Source organism: Sapajus apella, unplaced genomic scaffold, assembly GCF_009761245.1.
Source record: "Sapajus apella isolate SASKATOON/1434 unplaced genomic scaffold, GSC_monkey_1.0 scaffold7, whole genome shotgun sequence".
NCBI lineage: Eukaryota > Metazoa > Chordata > Mammalia > Primates > Cebidae > Sapajus > Sapajus apella.
The window spans coordinates 40,500,342-40,526,694 of NW_022436947.1; the positions used below are offsets into that span (position 1 = coordinate 40,500,342).

General features: G+C 34.7%; 1 long non-coding RNA gene across 1 annotated transcript; it reads left to right on the top strand.

Moving 5' to 3' along the window:
• The first annotated feature begins 1,752 nt into the window (after positions 1-1,752).
• Positions 1,753-22,123, top strand: LOC116550396. The gene is made up of 3 exons (XR_004268382.1): positions 1,753-1,775; positions 15,558-15,564; positions 22,045-22,123. It is a non-coding gene; the product is annotated as an uncharacterized LOC116550396 (long non-coding RNA).
• Positions 22,124-26,353: the final 4,230 nt, after the last annotated feature.

The window sequence follows — 26,353 nt, forward strand, 5'->3', positions numbered from 1 at the left end:
CCTTGTACAATTCTAGAAGTGTTAAGAAATTAAATTCCTACCCTCAGTAAACTGACACTATGGTTGAGAAAGCAAAGTGAATTAAAGAGAGAAACTTTCATGACAAAATATGTGTTATTAGACAGGGAAATTGAGTAGCTTTGTATTTACTAGATAGAGAAAAGGTTTAATAGGGATGCTTGTCGTGTTTTCTTTTGGCTGAAATGAGGATTAAGTTAGGTAAGTGAAAAAGGGCTGAATTTTCCTCTGTGAGTCTTTTTACCATAAATATGGTGGAAACAAGAATAAAGAGCATTCTCAGGCCGGGCGCGGTGGCTCAAGCCTGTAATCCCAGCACTTTGGGAGGCTGAGGCGGGTGGATCACCAGGTCAAGAGATCGAGACCATCCTGGTCAACATGGTGAAACCCCGTCTCTACTAAAAATACAAAAAATTAGCTGGGCATGGTGGTGCGTGCCTGTAATCCCAGCTACTCAGGAGGCTGAGGCAGGAGAATTGCCTGAACCCAGGAGGCGGAGGTTGCGGTGAGCCGAGATCGCGCCATTGGACTCCAGCCTGGGTAACATGAGTGAAACTCCATCTCAAAAAAAAAAAAAAAAAAATACAAAAAAAAGAATAAAGAGCATTCTCTAGAGAGGTGGTTAATAATAAGTCTGTTAACAGGTTGGTTATAACAATGCTCTCAGAGACTATGCTGGTCCATTTTGCATTGCTATAAAAAATGCCTGAGGTTGAGTAACTTATGAAGAATAGAGGCTTACTTGGTTCGTGTTGCTGCGGGCTATCCAGCAAGCATGGTACCACCATCTGCTCAGTTTCTGGTGAGAGTCTCAGGAAGCTTATAATCATGGTGGATGGTAAAGGGGGAAGCCCACATATCACATGGAGAGAGGAGGAGAAAGAGTGAGAAGGAAGAAGTTCCAGACTGTTTTAACCAACCAGATCTCTCATGAAATGAGCAAGAAATCACTCATCACCAAAGGGATGGCACTAAGCCATTCATTAGAGATCCGCTGCCATGATCCAATGCCTCCCACTGTGGTCTACTTCCAACATTAGGGATCACATTTCAACATGAGATGAAGAAGGGACACACATCTAAACCATATCAGAGACATTTAATAACATTGTGTTAAATGAATAAATAAACTATAAAATGTAACAGTAATTTACATTTTTGTCACATTTTGATGCTAGTTACTTTTTCTTAACTATAGAGTCATTTTGAAATTAAGGAGAGATATGTGATAAGCACTCTGCTAACTGTTGTGGTCAAAAGAAATGGATAAGAAATAATTCCTGTCCTCAGATCATTTCCTTCCAGTATCATTTTCTTATTTGGGACCATCATCATTTTTCATTTGGACTTTTAAACTAAAAGCCTTAATTTCTCTCCCCATTCAGTCATCCACATGCTGTCAAGAACATTTTTCTTAAGTACAAATCTAATCAAGTTACTGTTCTGCTTAAAATTCTTCATAAATTTGTGGTGTATGTTGCATAAAATCTTGTTTCTTTAATATAACATAGACATTTCTTAATACTTTGCATTTTTTGTGGCCACCTTGTTTATATTGAAGTTGCACAAAACTGTTTACGGTTTCCCAAATGTACCTTGTTCTTTTGTGGCTCTGGTTCAAGGATAGTGCTTTGAACATATTTTCATTGATATATATACTATTTTGATATTGTTTGGCTCTGTGTCCCCACCCAAATCTCATCTTGAATTGTGGTCCTTTAATTCCCATTTATTGTGGGAGATAATTGAATCATGAGGTTAATTTCTCCCATACTATTCTTATGGTAGTGAATAAGTCTCACGAAATCTGATGATTTTATCTGGGGAAACCCCTTTCACTTGGCTCTCATTCTCTTTCTTGCCACCACCGTGTAAGAAGTCCCTTTCACCTTCTGCCATGATTATGAGGTTTCCCTAGCCATGTGGAACTTTAAGTCCATTAAACCTCTTTCTTTTGTAAATTGCCTAGTCTTGAGTGTGTCTTTATCAGAAGGATGAAAATGGATTATTACATATTTTAAAATAATAAATTTAACTCACCTCCTTATTCTCTTTTGTTTTGGAGATGATGCTTGGACTGAGGCATCATAGGGTTAGATTTCAGACTGTGATTGCTAGTCTGGACTTGCAGGGTGTAATATATGATGGTATAGGACTTTGACTATTGAACTGAGAATTTGGTAGCAATGTGGAGCTAATGAAGGTTACATTCTCATTTTACCTTGTTTGTTTGTAGTAATTTGCTTAAATGTGTGTCTTAAGGCCATAGTATCAATTGCACCAATGTTAGATTGCTGGTGCCTCCTACAACGTTTAGGAGTGTATTGTGGTAATACAGATATAATGGGATTATATTCTGTTTTGAGGTGGGCTTAGAAATAAAAGGGGAAAATCACATTTATGGTAATTTACCTTGAAATCTAAACATAGAAAGTACACGAATAAAATTATTCAAGTTTTTAAAAAATAAGCAACAGTTATAATAAAAATACAGTAATATATGATTGTCTTATGGTGATAGTGTTATCTAAATGCTTCTGCAAAAATTGATTAAACTTCCAGAGTTGACTGACTCCTGAAGTATAGAACACAGATCCAAAACATAATAAACAAATATTTCTCTGTGAGATTCTCTCTTGTTGTGAAAATCTAATAAATATAAATAGAACAAAGTTGTTTACTACTGAGCATGAGTTACATAGTATTTCCATTCTTCAAGAAACTAAAAATTCAGAAAGAACACACATCTAAAGGACATTTTCTCTATCTGTTTGTCATTTTATTAATTAGTGGCCAGAGCACTATGGGACACTTTAGAAAGATGTGGTTATTTATGTTATGTTGTTCTGGTATAGTTTTGCTAATAGCTAGGTAACTACATAAAATGGAAGTAGAGAAATGAGAATACTTTTCACTAATTTTTAAGGATTGGGGCTTCATAATAGTTCAACTAAGTAAAAATTTAAAGAGGATTAAGTAAGATTTTGATACAACAGGTAACAGGTAGATTTTCCTTTTCTTGATAGTATCATTGTAGTTATCTGTAGCTTAAATTTGAAGGTAAGCCAATCACTATATGTTCCTAATCTTCTGGTTTCGATTCCTCCCCCGCTGCCCCTAGTTTCCGGTATTTCTCAAATACATAATGCTATCTCCTAGTTTAGCATCAGTCTTTCCAATTTTATTTGTGAGTCTCTGGGAGCCAGTAAAGCTTCAGGTGAGGAGATAGATTTATAAAGCAGGAGATGATTTGAGGGTATAAAGATAAAGATGTGAAGAAAGAAATGGTAGATATGAGGAAGTATTAATAAAATATTTTACACATGAAATGTCAAGGGGACTATGACGTGTTTATCTGTAGTTGGCTTAGAGGCATCTCTTGGAAGTTTTTATTTTCTTAATGACCTTTATTTCCTTTGACAAAAGTCCTATTATTATATTATATAATCCTGGTACTCTGTCATATAAATGATGAACAGACAAAGTGGAAGGCAAATTTTTAGGAATGACTCAGTGTTCCATCAATCTTTATTAATATAGTGTCTACTACATGAATAGATAGCAATGTCAAACCTGTCCTTGTTATCACAAGTTTGTTATGATGTCAGGCACTTTGTAAATCATGAGCACAGGGTCATCAAATGAAGGCTAATGTCCTCTGGCTGAAGAGTTGTGTAGTCATACTATTTGTCATAAATATCCATTTATTATTTTACTTTCAAAAAATATAATCTAAAAATCTGATTTTTCATGTAGCCTATATCAAAAGAAAAAGGCCTGAAATAATAGAAATTTCTTGATTGTTAAGAATTTATATGAAATTATTTATCTCATAAATTTTATCCATATACATTTGATTTAACTTGCATTTATATTTTAATTCAGTGAAGTGAATAGTTTACATACACAATTTCCCACCTCTATTATATGAGTCTTTTATTAACTACTATGTAAAACAATTCTTAGTGCTTAGTATGTGCTGCACTGTGCAAAAAATAACTGTAATTATTGCACTACATTTTACTATTTCAGTAGGAACAGATTTCCATTTCAAATAGTCAGCATTCACACACAGGTGAATAGATGGCATATAGCAGATTTCACTACTCATGAAAACTTGATAATCTTGTCAGCTGTAAGATCTTTTTGTATTGACATTTTGTTTCTTTCCTGAATGGGAGTGAATTTCTATTTTATGTTTGGGGGTAACTCACTACTTATGGTGGTTGGAAGCTCAAAATTGATAATAAGAATTCTACTACAGAAATCAGATGATAATATAAATGTCTTGTTTAATGTTCTGAATGTTTGCAATAAAAACTTTATATTATTTTTATCTGAACAGCTATAGGGGGAAGCAGGAAAACTCAATTATATGTGTAAAATAGTATAAAATGGAGCTGTGTATAGGAAGGATTGCTAGATGCATTAACAAAAGCAAGTATTTCCATCTTCTATAGGAATAGGAATTTTAGCTAGTCATGTGGACATCAAGTTGAAGATTACTTTCTTGGACACCCTCCTAGTTAGATGTGGCCATGAGATTAGCTTCTGGCCAATCAGATGTGAAAGGAAGCAATATATGCTATTTCAGAGTTATGTGGTTTAAAAGAAAAGGGGTACCCTCTTCCTGTTTTTTCCCTATTGTAATTTTGTTGGAATGTGGATGTAATGGTGGGAGTTAGAACAGCCATCTTAGACATGAGATAAGACCTGCATGAGGAAGCTGACAAGGCCACAAACTGGCAGGACCTGGATTATTTGATGTCATGAAACAGATTGCTTCCACTTGGAAAGGGTTATATATTTACCTTTTACCTGAGCCACTGCTATGCTTTTCATTTTTTATAACAACCACACCACATCCTAAATAATGCAACATCTAAATCATTTCAAGAAAATATACAGATCTTAGTGAAAGAAAGATTTTTGTGGGGACCAAATTAGCCAAAGGAACTGTCTGACTTGAACATATTAATAGTAGATCAACACTACCTAACAGAATGTACTGAGATGATATAAATGTTTTCCATTGTCCAATTCAATAGCTATTAGCCATATTAGATATTGGGCATGTGTATATGATATACTATATTAGATTCTGCTATTGCATTTTCCAAACCGTGCAATTTTATGTTCCCATTTGCAGTTTATGAAATTTCCACAGTTCCTCCTACACTCTAATTCTTAGTACTTTTAATTTTAGCCATTGTAGTATGTTGTTTTATTTTAGTTTTAGCTTGTGAATTTCCCTCATCACTAATAATATGAGTATCTTTTCTTATGTTTAATTGGCTGTTTGGGTGTCCTTTTTTTTTTAGTTGCTATTAACACCTCTTGTTCATTTTTCTATTGTTTTTCTTTTTTTCATTCCTTTATGGAATTAAAAAATGAATTCTGAACCTAATTACTTTTGTCATTTATATGTGTTACAAACTTACTGATCTAGTCCAAGATTTTTCTGTTTGGTCTCTTGATGATGTCTTAATAATCAGAAATTCTTGATTTTATTGTAATCTAATTTATAAATTTTCCATTTATTCATGCATTTTGCATCCTATTTAAGAGGGCTGATCCTAACTCCAGCTCATAAAGTCCCTTGTATTATCTTCTAGTAAATTTTGTTTTGACTATCATAATTAGATTGAAATAACCCAGTTGTTACTTTTTTTCTGTGTATAGTTAAAGATAGTATTCAAATTTTTTTTTCATATGTATATCTATCCAGTTAACCCTAATGCCGGGTGTTAAAAAGACTGCTTCCCAGGGTGAGAGCCACCAAGGGAGGGTGAACCGAGACAGGGCAGAGTGTGTCCCCACCTGGAATGTGTAGCTGGCTTAGAGGGTTGGGGATTTCACCCAGTTGGTGCTCCAGTTTGGATCCTGTGCTTACCTCCTCCCTCCTGCAACCCATGATCCACGAGAGCCCTGCTATACTGAGGGGCACCATGGGTTGTTGATGCAAATCTGAGTGACGGCTCCCGCCTGGTGCTGCAAGTTTTCACATGGATCTGGGCAGAAGTTTGGACTAACGCCAGCAGGATGGACCCATCCCACAGAAAGACAGAGTTGAAAGCAGGGAAATAGGACATAAGGCCTGGAAGACACCACCCCCACAGAACTCAAACTGAAGCTTGTACTCTAGAGAGCTTGGCAGTGAATACACCAGTTTGGCTCTAACCATGAAGATTGAGCTGGAGGAAGGAGAGACGCCATTGGGAAGGCGAGGCTAATCTCACCTGCCAACAAACTCCAGGGGAGGACAGCCCCCCCCAGCAGCCTGACTGATTCCAAGGCAGCCCAGCAGCACCTCTACAGTCCAAAAAATATATAGCTCCAACCTAAACAGAAAGGACGTCCACTCAGAGATTCCTCCTGAAATCGCCAACATCAGAGATCAAAGGGAGATAAATCCATGAAGATGGGAAGAAACCAGTGCAAAAAGGATGAAACCATCAAAGACCAGAACACCTCTTCTCCTCCCAAGGATCACAACTCCTCACCATCAAGGGAACAAAACAAGACAGAGAATGAGTTTGACTAATTGACAGATCAGCAAGACAGAAAGTCAACAAGGATATCCAGGACTTGAACACAGATCTGGACCAAGCAGACCTAACAGACATTTACAGAACACTCCATCCCAAATCCACAGAATACACATTCTTCTCAGCACCACATCACACTCTAAAATTGACCACATAATTGGAAGTAAATCACTCCTCAGCAAATGCAAAAGAATGGAAATCATAACAAACAGTCGCTCAGACTACAGCACAATCAAGTTAGAACTCAGGATTAAGAAAAGCACTCAAAACTGCACAATCACATGGAAACTGAACAACTTACTCCTGAATGAGGAAGGGATAAACAATGAAATGAAGACAGAAATAAAAGTGTTCTTTGAAACCAACAAGAATGAAGACACAATGTACCAGATCCTATAGGACACATTTAAAGCAGTGTCTAGAGGGACATTTATAGCAATAAATGCCCACATGAGAAACAAGGAAACATATAAAATCAATGCCCTATCGTCAAAATTGAAAGAGGAAGAGGAGCAAGATCAAAAAAAAAAAAAAAGCAATTAGAAAACAAAAAATAAGAGCAGAGCAGAACTGAAGGTGATAGACACAAAAACCCTGAAAAAAAAATCAGTAAATCTAGGAGCTGGTTTTTTGAAAAGATCAACAAAATAGACCACTAGCCAGATTAATAAAAAAGAAAAGAGAGAAGAATCAAATACATGCAATAAAAAACAATAAAGGGGATATCATCACAGATTCCACAGAAATACAAACTACCATCAGAGATTACTGCAAACAGCTCTATGCACATAAACCGGAAACCTGGAAGAAATAGATAAATTCCTGGACACTTTCACACTCCTAAGCCTAAGCCAGGAAGAAGTCGAAACCCTGAATAGACCAATATCAAGGTCTGAAGTTGAGGCAGCAATTAATAGCCTACCAACCAAAAAAAAAAAAAAAAACCCAGGTCCAGATGTGTTCACAGCTGAATTCTACCAGACATACAAAGAGGGGCTGGCACCATTCCTGTTGAAACTATTCCAACAATACAAAAAGAGGGAATCCTCCCTAACTCTTTCTATGAGACCAATATCATCCTGATAACAAAACCTGGCAGAGACACAACAAAGAAAGAAAATTTCAGGCCAATATACATGGTGAACATTGATGCAAAAATCTTCAATAAAATACAGGCAAACCAAATCCAACAGCACATCAAAAAGCTTATCCACCACAAGCATGTAGGCTTCATCCTGGGGATGCAAGGCTGGTTCAATATACCCAAATCTATAAATGTAATCCACCACATAAACAGAACCAAACAAAAACCAATGATTGTCTCAATTGATGCAGAGAAGGCCTTTGACAAAATTCAACAACGCTTTATGCTAAAAACTCTTAATAAATAAGAATCAGAATTGTGAAAATGGCCATACTGCCCAAAGTAATTTATAGATTCAATGCTATCCCCATCAAGCTACCAATGACCTTCTTCACAGACCTGGAAAAAACCACCTTAATCTTCATATGGAACCAAAAGAGAGCCCACATAGCCAAGACAATCCTAAACAAAAAGAACAAAGCTGGAGGCATCATGCTACCTGACTTCAAACTATACTACAGGGCTAGTATAATAAAAACAGCATGGTACTGGTACCAAAACAGAGATGTAGACCAATGGAAAAGAACAGAGGCCTCAGAAGCAACACCACACATCTACAACCATCTGATCTTTGATAATCCAGAGAAAAGCAATGGGGGAAGGATTCCCTGTTTAATAAATGGTTTTGGGAAAACTGGCTAGCCATATGCAGGAAGCTGAAACAGGACTCTTTCCTTACACCTTACACAAAAATAAACTCCAGATGGATTAAAGATGTAACACAATGACTAACACCATAAACATCCTAGAAGAAAACCTAGGCAAAACCATTCAGGACATAGGCACAGGCAAGGACTTCATGACCAAAACACCAAAAGCATTGACAACAAAAGCCAAAATACACAAATGGGACCTAATCAAACTCCACAGCTTCTGCACAGCAAATGAAACAGTCATTAGAGCGCATCAGCAACCAACAGAATGGGAAAAAATGTTTGCAATCTACCCATCTGACAAAGGGCTAATATCCAGCATCTACAAAAAATAACGCAGATTTACAAGAAAAAAACAAACCCATTCAAAAGTGGGCGAAGGATATGAACAGACACTTTACAAAAGAAGACATATATGCAGCCAACAAACGTATGAAAAAAGGCTCATCATCATTGGTTATTAGAGAAATGCAAATCAAAACCACATTGAGATACCATCTCACGCCAGTTAGAATGGTGATCATTAAAAAAGCTGGAGACTACAGATGCTGGAGAGGATGTGGAGAAAAGGGAGCACTTTTACACTGTTGATAGGAGTGTAAATTAGTTCAACCATTACGGAAGATAGTGTGGCGATTCCTCAAGGATCTAGAAATAGAAATCCCATTTGACCCAGCAATCCCATTACTGGATATATATCCAAAGGATTATAAATCGTTCTATTATAAGGACATAGCACAGTAATGTTCATTGCAGCACTGTTTACAATAGCAAAGACTTGGAACCAACCCAAATGCGCATTGATGATAGACTGGACAGGGAAAATTTGGCACATATACACCGTGGAATACTATGCAGCCATAAAAAACTGAGTTCATGTCCTTTGTAGAGACATGGATGAATCTAGAAACCATCATTGTCAGCAAACTCACACAAGAACAGAAAACCAAACAGCATATGTTTTTACTCATAGGCAGGTAACAAACAATGAGAACACTTGGGAATGGAACAACACTCACTGGGCTAGATGGATGGGTGGAGGAGAGTGGAAGGGAGGGACAGTGAGGGGGGTGCAGGGTGGGGAGGATGGGGAGGGTTAACACTGGGAGAAATGCCTGATGTAGGCGATGCAGTGGGAGGGATGGAGACAGCAAACCAACATGGCATGTATGTACCTATGCAGCAGTCCTGCAGGATGCAGGATGTGCACATGTATCCCAGAGCCCAAAGTACAATAAAAAAAAAAGAGGAAGAAAAAAAAAAAAAAGACTGCTTCTACAAATTTGCTTTGCAGTGCCATCTTCGTGAAACTCAAGAATTCTTGATATGCCTGGGTCTAGACTTACGGTCAATTTTTACTGTGTTTTGTCTGCATGTTCTATCAGTAATTAAGAGCAATACTAAAATCTCTCACTACCTTTATAGACTTGCCTGTTTTGTCTTACATTTTTGCTAATTTTTGGAATTCTCACATTTCCTATATATGTCTACCTTATATCATTATCTTTTGTAATTGTTTCTTTGACACAGCTACTATATCATAGACCAACTTCTTTACAGCTAGATTTGTGTGTCATATGTTTATTTACTCATGTATCTGGTGTATTTTTTAACATTTAAAATTTCAGCTTTGTTATTGTTCATAAACTAAAAACCTTTTATCATATTATTATAACATTTAGCCCACTTCCATTTAATAAATAATTTATATTTAATTTATAACTGTCACATTACAAAGGGCTATTTGACTCACCTGCCTATGATCCTTTACTTTCTATTTTCTTGTCTTATTTTTATTTAAGTGTTTTAAAAATTGCTGTCATGACCTCAATTAATTTGGAAGTTATGCATTCTTTTTCTATTCATTATTTACTGTAGTGATTACTGCATGTCTCCTTAAATTATCAAATATAATGCTGAGTTCTGATTTTGACATCTGTCCAGACCTTACATCATTTCAATTCTGTCTTCTCTTTTTCCAACTTACATGCCATTGTTGTTGTATATACTGGTTTTCTCTTTTAAATATCTGAATCTTTTTTTTTTTTTGCAGTAAACAGCCACTATTCTTTTAGATTTACTAAGATATTTATTCTTTTCTTTAGTATTTAATTTCTTTTTTCCCCCAGAGATTTGACTTGGAATCATTTTTCTTTCATACTAGAACATATATTAGCCTATATTTCTATATATATATATATATATATATATATATATATATATATATATATAATAAAATACACACACACATAGAACTTTTAATCTTACATAAAGTTGAGGCACCATCTAGGCACTAGAAATACAACAGTGAATAAAACAAACAAAATCGCTATCTACATAAAGCTTACATTCTAATCAAGGGAGACATGTATATAGGTAAAATATAAAGTATATTTTGTAAAATATATCAGGTAAGGCAGTAGAGAGTGTTCTTGAGGAGGGGATGGGTATTCTGGCCTATAGATTTTGAAAGTATAACATAGCCTAAGCATCACAAATACCAGGAAATCCATACCTAGATATGTCATTGTGAACCCAGATTATCTATAGTAAAGAGAAGTACTTACAAACACATAGAGTAAAAAGCAAATAATTTGCAAAGGAATGGCTGTAAGCCTGACAAACTTTTTATGAGAAAAATGGAAACCAGAACACCTCAGAATAATAGCTTTAAACTATTGTGGGGAAAAAATTCTGTATACTTAAAATTATGTTCTCATGATTGTATATAGTATTTTAAGAAGGGTGAAATGAGGGCTTCTATAAATGCTAAAATCTGAGAGAGTTTACCACTAATAAATCTTCATTGACAAGATTTTAAGAAATATACTTCAGGAATCAAGAAATGCAAAACAAAATGGTAAACAAAGAAATATGTAAGCATTTTAGTTAAATATAAATAAGAGTGGTCTATCAAAAACAATTTTAAAAATCTACTTTGTGGAGTTAGAATGGCCAACCCTAAAAAACGGAAAAACAGTATTCATATTTTAAGGCAGTGGTGCTGGCTTAAAATCTTATAAGACTATAACATTCTTATTTGGAAGAAGATACACATTATTAACTTTACACTTTGTAAAATTCCATGGGAAATTATGAAGGACAACAGAAGAATAGAAAATAGAATTTATAATTTTCAAACGTGTTTTGAAAATGTGTGATAACATAACAAAAAACATTGACAAGAATAAGTGGAAAAAGAAGGGCAGAATTATAGAAAGTGAAAGCTAAAAATTCATGATACAATTTTAAATAAATTAAAAAGCAGCAAATTAAGATTATATTGATTATAGGTTTGGGAGTAGACAATGGGTGAAATTTTGGGGGCAGGAATATACAGATAATTACAACAATATGGGTAATGTTCTATTTCTTGTATTTCATGGTGATTAATGGAAGGTTATTTTGTTATTTTTTATATATTTCCATATGTATACACCAAAATATAATATTTTAGAAATTTAAAAATTATATGCAGTGGCAATATTCAAATTAGAGAAAAATACAACTTGCGTGTTTCCTCCTTTTTTCCTTCTCACTTACATGTATTTAACATGAAAATTCCACTCACTGATGTTTTAAGTTACTGTACCTGTATATATTTTGAAAGTACAGATCTTTTCCTTGTGCTTTCTTTCTTATTTTGTCTGTCTCTTCATGAAATGAAGTCCCAGCATTTAAATTGATGGCAAATGTGCTTCATTCTACAAAGGCAAAAGCCATCAGTCTTCGTGTTATCCGATAGCCTCTACTGTCCTGTCATCTGTCTTTTCCAAGTGGACTTTGTTAAACAAGACACAGATATACAGTAATGTCATTGATAATGTTTGTCATCAACTCAATTTGTAATTTCAAATAAATGGAGTGTATCTTGAAAACTAAGCATCAATTTAAATAAATCAGATTTGCCTGTGAGCTTATAAAAATGAAGCAAAGATTCACACATTAAATTCTGCACTACTGAGCTATTACAGTGCTGTCCAGATGTACTATTCTTCTAAATTGAACAACTCAGCCCATACACTTTAGCCCTGTGAATTCCTTTTTAAAGATACTTCACTTTTAGTTCAAAAACCTGAAAATGGAAGCATTTCTTTTTTTGCCTGAGGAAGACTTAATATTTAAACAGGTTCAGCTTGAGCAATATCCACATGCTGCTGAGGGTTTACTCTTTAAAATGTCATAGGCTTCCACGTAGAATATTGGTAAGATACTGTGGTTAGCAAACTTTTTCTTTTCTTTTCTTTTCTTTTTTTTTTTCTTGAGACAGACTTACTCTGTTGCCCAGGCTGAAGTGCAAATCTTGGCTCTGCAACCTCCATCTCCCGGTTCAAGCAATTCTCCTGCTTCAGCCTCCCAAGTAGCTGGGATTACGGACACGCACCACCATGCCTGGCTAATTTTGTATTGTTAGTAGAGAGAGGGTTTTACCATGTTGACCAGGCTGGTCTGAAATTCCTGATCTCAGGTGATCCACCCACCTCGGCCTTCCAAAGTGCTGGGATTACAGGCATTAACCACCGTGTCTGACCAGCAAACTTTTTTTATGTCTGAAAAAAAGCTACCAATTCACTTCTAGGCTTTCAGTGACAAGGAAAACTGAACAGTTTAAGATAGCTTAATAAAGGTTCAAAACCAGATGCAAATATGATGAATTCACTTAGTGAGCTTTTTGGAAATATGCCAGATCTTAACTCCAAGAGGGCACCAAGCTTGAATTAATTGCACTATTTCTCAATTTCTCTCCTTTACTCCCTAGAAGTATATATCACAAATTTCATAATTATCATTTTAGTGCCTATCGTATATTTTTATTAATATGTTTACACCTCAAAATAATTTCATTTTGTGTGTTTTTAGATTTTATGTGAATGTATGATTATGTGGTTTTTATCTTAATGTGTTTTTAATATTTATTTATGTTGATGTATGTAATTTTCTCTTTCATTAATTTTCACTATATGTTCATTCTTTACTTGATAGCTATTTTGTATTTTCTCAGTTACAAAAAATAAATAATAAACATGCTTTTGCATGTCTTTTTAATATTTAAAAATTGAAACAGAATGGAATGGAATAAGAGAAAATAAAATGTCTGAATGTATCACACATAGTAACGGTATTGTTTCATGTACCTTTTTTTTCTTAAAAAAGTATGTTTGTATGGGATTGTACTATAAAAAATATTTTTTTACTAGGAATGGTGGTCAATATTTTTTAAGTATTGCTTTAAAATATATAACTAGGAATTGAATTCCTTGAAAGTAGGGTACAAGCATCTTCAATGGATATTTCAAATTTCCTCTCCAGAATGTTGGTACCCACTAAATCTCAAGAGCAGTGAGGATGAAATCTTGTTTCTGTATAGCTTCACCAATGCTTCTGAGATACTGATTGTTTCTCATAGTTTTAAATTGCATTGCCTTCACTGGCAATGAAGTAGGTTGTCTGTTTTTCTTATTAGTCATTTTCTTTCCCTTTTCAGTGAACCTGCCTGTTTATAGTCTTTGCCACCATCTCTTATTTTCTTTTTACTATTGGCAGTCTGTCTTATTTTTGTATTGTGAGAGGTCTTTATCATCTCAGATCTATGTCTCTTTCATGGCCACCTTGTTCAAACTTTTTTTTTAGTAGTCCGTGGTTTACAGTTAACTGTACAGTTTTCAGTTAAATTATCTTGTCATATTCTATATTCCATTTTAGGTTATCCCCATATCCTAAGTGCTTGTTTAAAATACTGCATGAATTAAAGTTCACTCTTTGTTATGTGAAATGTTTTGGGTTTTGGCAAATGCAAAATGTCATTTAGCATTACTTTTTAGTGTCATAGATACCATAGCATTTCTGTCATTACAATATTATACAGAAGTTTCACCACTTTAATAATTCTCCCATATTTCACCAATTCAACCAGAAAACCACAAACATGTAAACACACACACACACACACACACACACACACACACACACACCCACCCACCCCAGTTAAACAGTGGTATCATTACTTTTCATCATTGAATTGTATCCTATTGTATGAATGTAAAACATTTTGTTTGTATATTCTAGTATTTAAAGGACATATTGGCTGCTCCATATTTTCATGATTAGAAATAAAGCTTCTTTAAAAACTCATATGCAGATTTTACATGGAGATTTTTTCAAATCAGTTGGGTAAACATCTAGGAGTGCAATTGCTGAATTGCATATTAATACTCTGTTTAGCTTTGTAAGAAAGTGCTCTACTCTCTTCCAAAGTGTCTGTACCATTTTGCATTCTCATCAGCAAAAACGAGTGTTCCTGTTGCTATGAATCCTTACTAGCAATTGATATTGTCAGGTTTCTGTGGAATTATGTCATTCTAATAGGTGTGAAGTGGTATCACTTTGCTGTTTTGATTTGTATTTCCCTAATTACAAATGATGTTGAGTACATTTTATATGCTTATTTGTCTATTGTATATCTTTTTTGGTGAGGTGAGATATCCTTTCAGATCTTTTGCTTATTTTTCAGTTGGTTTGTTGTTTTCTTACTGTTGAGTTCCAAGATCCTTTGTGTGTTGTGTATACACGACCTTTATAAAAGATACGTGGTTTGCAAATATTTTCCTCCTAGTCTGTAATTGGACCTTTTAGTCTTAAGTAGTTCATTTTAATTTTAAAATTCATTTTAAGGTATTAAGATAAATGTGATATCTACTTCTTATGCTATTGACTATTCTATTCTTCATTTTAGCCAAGTGATACTATTATTATTGGCAATGCATGTAATACAGTGACAGTTGCTGTACTCTTTAAATATCTTCCAGGTCTCTGGAAGACCTTTAATCAACTTAGTCTAGTATAATAGTGGCTAGCTTCAGAAAACCTTAATAACAACCACAAGTTCAAGCAATGTTTTCAGCACATTTTTGTGTGTGCTAAACACTAAGGATATATCAATGACCAAAATAACATGGATCTCATTCTCACAAAGTAACAATGGAATAGGGAGAAGAGATAGTGAATAAGCAGTCACAGTGTGAACTAATGCAGATGCTCAGAGAAGATGAGAGAAAGCTTTTACTTACCCCACGCTATAGCTGTCGGCATCCAATGAAGTAAATAGAAACAAGAGGTAAAGAAAGAGCTGTGAAGCAAAATGGAAAAATAAGTCCACCTGGAGCTTAGGAATACCAAAAGGGTTAAAAGGGCAAGGGAAGAAGTAGTACTATATGCATCCAAGGTTTTAGTCAGCTGGGGGAAGCGTGATCTGTAGAGGAACAGTTTGGTGGTAGGTGGAACCATAGAAGAGATGCAGGTGTACACCAGTGATGTCACTGGAGACAGGGAGAGAGGGAAGGAGAAATACTCTAGCTTCTCTCTTCTTCCAGGATCTAGACTTCTGTAAGAGCTTTCTGTTGGCTGACCCCAGCCAAAGCCAGCAGACACAGGAGCTTAAGAATCAGTAGCAGCGAGCCTCCCTGAAATGCAAAGTGGAGCAGAAGCAGGGAGAATGAATGCACCAAGGGTTTGCCCCATACTTAGTATGGCACAACTTAGTTTTTAAAGAAGTATAATTTTTAGTGATAATTAGTAGAAAAAATTCTATAAAATTGCCCTTCTAATTTTATCCCTCCTCCATTATTTTCTCCTACATTCCCAAACTCTACTGGCCATCTAAACTTTTTTCTAGCGTAATGGCAAGAGAGAATGACCAGTGGTTATTTAACAGTTACTATTTGTCAGGCACTGGATAAGATGCTTTATATGAACCAATACAGTTACTCTAAGGAGTAATCTTAGATCTGAGTAAGTTGGTTTAGTTACATGCCAAGATTCCATAGATGCTAAGTGAAAAAGTTGAAAGTAAACTGGATGTGTCCAATTTCAGAGCCTAGGCTTTACATGATACAAGCAGACCCTGTATGATTCAGGAAGTGTGACATTTAACCATTACTTCAAAGTCATACAAGATACACTCAAATTCCAATGTTCTTTAAAAAAAGAAGCAAGAGAAAGTAAAATGTAGAACATCTGATTAAAATAAGTACATTCAAAAACTCAAACTATATTTTTGGAAGTATTTATGTTACTGTAGCCAGGACCATTTTTGTTACCAGTACAGAAATCCTCATAGACTTGCTTAGGACATAAAATATCCTTTAACCACAGACACCATAGGAGTGACATTTCTCTTTGTCTTTTTCCTGGGCAACATGGTTTCACTTTCATTGTGTTCTGGCTTGGGTGTATATCCTCAATTGCCTTCTTCTGCTGCCTCATAATTCCCACACCTTATAAATGTGCTGTGGCATCTCTTGCTAAGTGATGTTTTTTTCTTCTCTGGTAAGTACTAGAGAAGGAAAAAAAAAACACCTTATTTTCTGGCAAACTCTGCACATGTTCCTGAGATAGATATATTGTAATATCTTCACAGCTTTTCCAGGCCCTGGGTGCCTGATCACCTAGACATTGACTTCATTTGTTTCATTTGCCCATTTCTGATCTCTATGGAAAGATTTAGGGAGAAGTTAGAGATCTAAGAATCTGTGACAGAAAATATTTCTGCTGCCTCTTCATCAGTAATGGTAGAACAGAGCCTATTAAAAGTAGGGCAGTTGTTGAGACAACTTTAAGTAATACAGGTTCAACTTTTGCCAAGAAATTATTCTATTCCCTAAATGTAATGGTATTTGAAATTGGAAACAATGTCAAATATATACCATATTTTGTATTATTGTATTTCAAATGTATACCATATTGTATACATTTTGTATTATTGTATATACAAATATATATAATTTATACAAATAATACAAATATGTATCTTTGTATTATTGTATTTCAAATATATACCCTATATTGTATATACAAATATATAAAATACGAATAATTCAAATATATACCATATTTTATATTATTTTATTTCAAATACATACCATTTATTTTACATATATTTTATATATTTTATATTATTCCCAATGATACTCTTCATTGGGAACACATCTCCCTGACATTTTCAGCATCTAGGGCTATGCTCCTTGCATTCCTTGGTTCATGGCTCCCTTGTCCATCTTCGGAGCCAGGAGCATGGCATCTTCAAGTTTCTCTTTGCTTCTGTTACCATGTGGTCTACTCTCCATTCTGTCGTCCAATTTACCTTTGCCTCCCTCTTCTAAGGACACTTCTGATTACATTGAGGGACCACTTATATTATTCAGGATAATCTCACCATCTCAATATCCTTATTTTGATCAAATCTGCAAAGGCTTTTTTTTTTTTTTAAACCATAGAAGTTAACATTCACATATCTAGGGATTAGGACCTTGATATCCTTGGGAGCCATTATACAACCCACCATGAGTAATTTACCTCTGTGTGTGTGTGAGAGAGAGAGACTGTGGACTGTGAACTATGTAGGAAATGCAATGACAATAATACAAACTATGGCATATATTAAAGAGACTGAGACTGGGCTTGGTGGCTCATGGCTGTAATCCCAGCACTTTGGGAGGCTGAGGTGGATGGATCACCTGAGGTCAGGAGTTTGAGACCAGCCTGGTCAATGTGGTGAAACTGCGTCAATACTAAAAATTAACCGGGCATGATAGCGCATGTCTGTAATCGCAGCTACTCAGGAGGCTGAGGCAGGAGAATCGCTTGAACCTGAGAGGCGGAAGTTGGAGTAAGTCGAGATTGCACCACTGCATTCCAGCCTGGGCGCAAGACTCCATCTCAAAAATAAATGAAGAGAGAAGGAGCTAGAGAGAGAACATCTTTAGTTTTTGGAAAATATCCAAAGTTTGTTGTTTTCTTTCAAATTGGATTAAGGTTCTATAAAAGCTTCATATTGAACAAAATTCCCTGATGTATAATTAAGGGTTGTCTTAGTCCATTTTATGTTACTATTACAGAATAGCACAGACTGGGTAATTGAGAAAGTAAAAAGAAATTATTTCTTCCAGTTCTAGAAGCTAGAAAGTCCAAGGTCAGGAAGTCGGCACCAGGTGAAGGTCTTGCAAGCCGGATGAATATTCATTCCAAGTTCTGAACTCGAATTAAGTTGATAAAATTCTAAGTTTGGTTTAGCCTTTGAGCTAAGGGATTTTGATGACCATTGCATTGCTTTGGATGCACAATGGAGTTCTTCCTTCTACACTCTTTGCTTCTTCTTCTCCAGAATTCAAAATCTTTTGCCCATTCCAGGAAGGCTGTCTACAGCCTGGAAAACATTTGCTGTGGAATAAAATGTCTATTACATTTTCATTTCTATTTCCATCAAATTATTTTTCCATCAGCAACTGGGCAACATCCTCAGCATGTGTGACCACTGGTTTAAGACAAATTGCAGCAAATGGTCACCTACTGGAAAACCAGAGGTTGCCATAAAAGATCAGTCGGAAAGCTTGTATATGGCATAATGTTAATTTATTTTATACATCACAGGATTCAGCTTCTGAGAAGTAATAAATTTTATTACTCTTATTTTAATGCATATTTAGAAGCTAAATGATAAAAGCCGATGGTGCCTACTAGTATTTTGTACTTTTTAAATATGTTCTAAAAGCTATGAATCTAAATTACATATAATGATGCTAAAATGTGTTGTCCATCATGAATATAGTTATACACCTGACTTTCAAAGTTGTTTCAGTAATCTAGATGGTGACTTTGCACTAACTTTGTACTATCTCTGGTCATATAACTAATTCCCTTTGTGACCAATGGAGCATAGTTGTGACATGGTGATTTAAGATTTTGCTACAGCCTGTCACTGATGCAAGAGCAAAGTTAGAGGTCACAAATGGAAATTGATAAAAAGATATTATTTTAATAACACAAAATTACAACAAATGAAACAAATTAATCACAGATGCAGAGGCAAAATCGAGATACAGTGATTCCCATTATTCCTAGAGGATATTCAGAAATAATGGAATTATTGTTTTTCTTTTTTTGATAGATGTTAATAATAGTTATCACTGCAATTTTTAAACTTTTTCGAGTGTAAGAGCAAGGATTAACCCTGAGATGTTAAAATATAGGGATATTCAAGGCATAAAGTTTAAAAATAGAAATACTTTTATGAAAAAGTTGCTCAATTTGACAATTTTGACTATATAAACTAGAGCATTACATACTAAATTGGACTACATAAACTAGAGTAATACATGGAATTTTTTAAAATAGTAAATGAAGCAAAATAAAATACTCCATATGAAAGCCTTGCTGGAAAAAAAAGTGGTGTTTGACTTGAATTTCAACTTTTTTCTACTGGAATAAAATAGATTGTTCAGGAGGTTTTTTATTTTTAATGGAAATGATAATTACATCTTAAAAGTAAGAGAATGTTGTTTGCAACTCAAAAGACCTAAGGCAGTTGAAAAAGTAAATTTAAATCTGACAAAATGGTAGATTAAGTAGAAGTTTAGAATGAAAGACATACCTCTCTTTTCATTACCATTATTTTTCTTACTTTTTAGTACCCAGACTTAATTGATAGAAATGCCAGGTTTTGTTTGTTTGTTTTCCCTTCAACATATGTAATATATGGCTATCACTGGTTGAAGAGTTTTATTGTTCTGTTTGTTCTATCATACCCAGCGTAGCTTTACTTCACTCAGAGAAACCTCAACTGATTTTTCAGGAATGCTTAGTCAGTGATAATACCCACACAAAATTTTAATTCACTTTTGAAAACTTTCTCAAATGATCTTAGGACTTGTTCCCAGTCATTTCTGGTAATTGTAGAAGAATGCACCACAATTCAATTCTTACAGTAGTGCCCATTAACATCTTCTGCTTTTGTGGATCTCAGCATTTCTGTGACAAACTATGTTATTACAGATTTGTAACATGACTGTCTTTTAGTAAGTCATAGGGAGGAAACTTAAAATACATTTTTATAAAATATTTTGAACTAAATTTTATTGGTTGACATTAGACATAGGGTAATAGCACAAATTTTTAGTGGTAAAATAGTCATACAGGTATCACTTTTGCAATTACTAGTGTGTCAGTTTTCTTCATAAGAGACAGAAAATTGCAAAAATGAACTAGAAGGCTTGACTTCATAACATCTTCATTGTTTGGGCTTTATATTTAACTATTCAAGAGACATCTTGAATTAGTCAATCGTATATTATTCCAGAGTAAAAGTCCTCATTCTTTAAGATAATTTTGTATATTCACTTTTTTGTTGCATCAACACTGATTTGTAAAAAATACGGAAATACAGTAGTTCTATGTATCTACGGGATGTTTCAGAAGATGTAGAGACCACATATGTTCTGTGAAAGAAACATGCAGGATTCCCACCCAGTCATCCTTAGAAGGCTGGTTATACTCAGCCTCTGTAGTATAGGATTACTGAGACATCCTGCCCCACAAAGCTCTTTAGGCCATACTTGCAAGTATACAAATGCCTAGAAACCACATACAAAAAACCTTTTTATGTAATTGATTCACAAATACCATGTAATTTTATTTTTTTCTCACTTGACCTGTATGCATGTACAATTTTGAAGCAAATTGGCTATTAACATATTGGAGTAATAAATATTGTATAGTCAATAATGTAAGGTTGGGATGCTTCTAGACACCTGTGAGTGTGTAAGATTATTTCTTCAGGTATTTTACATTGGTGATATCAGTAACAATAACGGTAATGTTTATACTTTTGTTGAGTGTTCTCTGCATTGGACAGCGTGATGTGTTACACATTCCCAAGAATTATCTCATTTAATCACCATAGCAGTAGGAGACAGGTACTATTTTCTCTATTCTACAAATAGAAAATGAAAATGAAACACAGACAGCTTAAGTGAATGTCCCCATGCTACCCAGCCAGAAGGTTGCACAGGTGGTAGACCTTGAATCCTGAATCTGGAGTCAGACAATGAACTGCAACTGGAGTATACGGAATGACAGTACTGTCATTTGTTTTCAGGTTACCCTGCCATGCTTTCAAAGAATTGCTAATGTATTTTAGATAATTTTTAAAGTGAAAAATACAAAATATGTCATATTTGCTGTCTTAGTGAACTGTCAGTCATAGGTGGACTTTGCAAGTACTGATAAAGAATGAGATTGCAGGGTCAATAAATGTAAATCCCATGGACATCACACAAGATAGAGTATGCAGTTGCATTTCCTTCTGCTTCTTTTTAAAGATTATATTATGGTACCAAATACTGCAGAGATCATGAAGGTAAGATATGAAGACTGGCTGACTTCCTGGCAGATTTATCCTAAAGAAAAATTGAAACTGAGATCACAGTTGAGGAAATATGCAATGTGTAATACATCAGTCTTCCTCTAAATTCTAGAATTATTTTTTTCATTCATTTTTGTCAGCATTCAGAGCTCTCAGGGAAGTCAAAACTTAACCCAGGACTCTTAAAAAATAGCAGAGATGAAATATAAGAGTACCCACACGTGTTGTAATGGGAGCATCACAGCAAAGGTTGCTGTGTAGACATTAGAAATGGAACACCACACCCAAAAGGCTCAAGACGATAGAGATAACATTTTAGAGGCTTCTCTCTTATTTAACAGACTGGGCTTCCAGCTTGTCCCTTCGTTTTCTTTAATTCAACTTATATGGTTTGGCTGTGTCTCCACCCAAATCTCACCTTGAACTGTGATAATCCCCGTGTGTCAAGGGCAGGACCAGGTAGACATAATTGAATTGTGGAGGCAGTTTTCTCCATACTGTTCTCATGATAGTGAATAAGTCTCACGAAATCTAATGGTTTCATAAATGGACATTCCCCTGCACAAGCTTTTTTGCCTGCCATCATGTAAGATATGACTTTGTTCCTTATTTGCCTTCCACCAATATTGTGAGACCTCCTCAGCCATGTGGAACTGTGAGTCAATTCAACCTCTTTCCTTTATAAGTTACCAGGTCTCGGGTATGTCTTTATTAGCAGTGTAAGAACCCTGACTAATACATGGACCATCCAGGCATTTGCCTGAGAGCTTAAAGTGACCTACACCCTATTCTCTTACATATACTACTAGTTGCTAAACTTGCACACACACACACACACACACACACACACACTCTCTCTCTCTCTTTCTCTGCCTGACTCTTCATTCTTGCCTCACGTGACCTGAGGACAGCAGGTTGCCCTTCCAGCTCATTGCTCTCTGCCTAGAATCTGTAAGTAAAAATCTTTGAACATATTTCCTATTGTGGTGCTGTAATCAGTTTCTGTCTTCCCTCTGAAGAATCCCAGGCCAAGTTTTCCCCAGAATGCCAGAGAGAACACAAGGTTCACGGACAAGGTGATGGTTATGGCATAAAGTGGGCATAGGTTTAACAAAATAAAAAATTTTCCTATATGAGAGAGCCACCTGGTCATGGGTGAGACAATTAGGTATTAGTCTGACCAGCAGGTAAAAGAAGTATCCTGCAAAAGGCATACTTTATCCACCTATGTTCTACTCTTCTTGCTAACCACACCAGTGCTAGAACTCAGGTTTAGCTGGCGGCTCTGGAAACACATTATCAGTACATTTCTCAAGCACAGTAGCTAAAATGTAAGGAACTGGGGCTGTGCTTCTATTTTCTCATCTACTTTCTCTTCCTCTACATCTTTTTATCTTTTTTCAACTATACTATTCTATTTGTCTTTATTCCTCTTCTTACCTTCCTTTCCTTTCCTGCTAGACCATAGAATGTGGATACTGATAATTATATTTTGATGCATTTGAGAGAGATACAGGGGCAACTGAAATAGCTCCAGCTGGAGTTTAAATCAGAAAGAAAGAAGGTGTCTTAATAGTTTTGAAGGATCCTTTGTGGTTCTTTGAACTTGAGAAAGACCCTTCTAGTTAATAGAATGCAGGAAGGGAGATTCAGAATTGTAATCTTGGATATTCCATTTAATAGCCATGCATCGTTCTCATAGACTCTTTCCTCATCTGTAATTAATACTCCATAGCAATGCCATAATTACTAAATTGAGTGATGTGTATCAATTGTCTGATTCAGTTCATGCTTCTTTAAAAGCAAATCATATTTTCCCTTTCTTTACTATTAAAACAAATCTAGAAGTTAGCAAGTTGAGAGTTTAAATTTAAGTAGGTCTAGTCATCTGTAATTGTTGTTATGAGAAAAAAAAGTATGTTTCTCTTATCTTAAAAAAATCACCTATACATATTTTAATAATTAGATTAATACATCCCTCTATTGATTTTTGTTATTTTGTTTTATAAGGAAGAGAGTTTTTTAAAAGGAGTTTCAAAATCTAGTTTCATTGCAGAATGGGGCAATTTCCATAACTTGATGGAACCCATGCAATCCTGTGGCTTGAGTTATATTAATCCTTCCTTACCATCAGGGATTTTCCCAACAGAACATATATTTTTTTCCAGTGTAAGGACTGGTTGATTATGATTCTAGCTGCAACCGAAGCTGGAAATTTGGGTAACAAAGTGTTTTATACAATTAGCCTGTCCCAATAAAGCAAGTATGGCCACTTAGTTATTGTTCTATATCTGAAGTATCTTCTACTAAACTAAAGCTCACCTTAGTTCAAAATATTCTACAAATATGACTAATATGTCTTGCATATTGCATACTTTTCAGACTTAGCAAACTGCAGATACATATAAAATTAAAACTTTGAATAACTCTAGGCATACAGTATTACAATAAATCATCCAATAGCTATTGAAGAACATTGCATTGTTATGGCCTCTCCAACCGTGCAGAACTCTGAATCAATTAAACCTCTTTTTAAAATAAATTTCCCAGTCTCAGGCAGTTATTTATAGCAGTATGAGAACCAAATAATACACATATCAACTTTAAATAATCATTCTCCTCATCCCTAAAAGCTGCAGTTCCATCGGCCATTATTTGTTGCTCTCTACTTATTTTAATTTATAGTTTTAATGGAATGAAATAAAAAAGTAGAATATTATGCAGACATTAAAATTGTTGTAATGGCCAATAAGTAAAGGCATGGAAAATATCTTTGATATAATATAAAGTGATAAAGTAGAAAAAAATACATTTTTACAAATGTACAGCATTTACTATCAAAGATGTATACACAGGTTAAAAACTCAGAATTTAAAAATGCTAAGTTTTTAATGCATTGCAATTTGACCTCTTGGTAACTTTCAAAATATATTTAGCATTTTCTTTAATGTGTTTACATTGCTTCAAAAATAAAATATATTAAATTTGAGGACTTTCTTATGTTTCTGTGTATTTGAGCTGAAGATAGTGAATTTTGCTTGTAGACTTGTTTATAAATTAAGAGGGCATAGGCTTTGAATGAGAGCCCAAAGGATTTCAATTGAGATAGGTGCATAGATTAAAGGTAATGTATTTAAGTCCATAATTTTTGTTGTCAGAACTTTTTAAACATATCTGGTTACTAAGCTGAAGTCTGGATAACTGAGCTTTTAGGCACATTGCATTCAATTTCTATTCTTAGATGTTTCTTGCCATGATAATTAGAAAAGCAGTAATATAAAAATAAGACATTAGGAAGTAATGACACAAATTCACTTGGGCTTATTAGGATGGTCTCTCAGGATGATGATTTTCCACATTATGTTTTTAAATAAAATCACATTCTGAGGCACTGTGGTCAGGATTTCAGTATATCTTTTTTGGGGGACACAATTTATAATACTTTAGAAAGTCACACATAATAAAAAGAAATTTAAAAATATTTATATTTGGTTTACATCAAAATTGAGGTGAACCAAAATTGAAGTGAGAGTTTGAGCATCTATGGTTTAGATTACAGGAGACAACACTCCCACCACCTTCATAAAGAAGTACCTTTCTGTGCTAAAAATATTATGATCGTGGAAAAAAAAAAAGAACTATGTTTAAGGAAAAACAATGCATTGTAGAAAGATCTGAGACAAGTGTAAAATGGTAGGTCATAGGCCAAGAATGAAGACAGGAGGGGAAGAACTTTGGATGCCCCAAAGTTCTTGTGGGTGTAAGATCTTCCAGCCCACTGTTGTCGTAGTACTATTCTCTGTGATTTTGGATTTTTCTAGCTTTGTCAGTATTGTTTCCAGGAGACAGAAAAGTGGCCAAAACTCATTTTTCTGATGCTGGTGTAAGTTGTCTTGGAATCATTGTGGTTGTAAAACTTTGACTTGGATTGGTCTCCCTGGCATTAATATTCCTGGTTTGCCAGGGTTTGCTAGGCCTATCCAAAGGACATTAAGAATATTCAGTAGACCTATGATCCAGTAAACATAGTTCAGTGGAACTTCCATTGGTGTATCAGCTAAAAATAAATTAGGATTTTTAAGGATGTAAATACTTTTAACATTTTCCACATAACGTCTTATATTTCAACACTGGAGACACTGATTATGTTCATAAAAACTTTAATATGACTAAGAAGCATAAAAGATCTGGTAGAATAATTGAATGTCACAGAGTAAATAAAAAGATGCAAATACATCAGTAGGAAACTTCTTATAAATTTGACTTAATGTTTTATAGATGGTCAACTTGTAAGCTCTAATATTTTTGTCTATATTATTAAAAAGTAAAGAAAATGGTAGTCTGCCATTCTAGAAAGAGTTTTAACATATAATATGTGAATAATGTGGGGATTATTAAACATAGAATTTTATAAGAAAATATTTATTTTCCAAACTTAAAAGGTTATAGCATTTTCAACTTAAAATGGTTGTCAATTCTTTTTGTAAATCTTTTCTTTCTCTTATATCATCCCATCAACATATATTCTTTGTATTAACAGTTAAAGACAATGAATCAAAAAATTTTATTTTTTCCAGCTTTTTTTTTTTTTTTTTTTTTTGAGAAAGAATTGCTCTGTCTCTCAGGGTAGAGTCCAGCTCACCATAACCCTAAACTCTTGGACTCAAGTGATCCTCCTGCCTCTGCCCCCTGAGTAGATAGGTCTACAAGAGTGTGCCACCATGCGTTACTAATTTTAAAATGTTTTGTAGAGACAGGGTCTTACTGTTTGCCCAAGCTGTTCTCAAACTCCTTC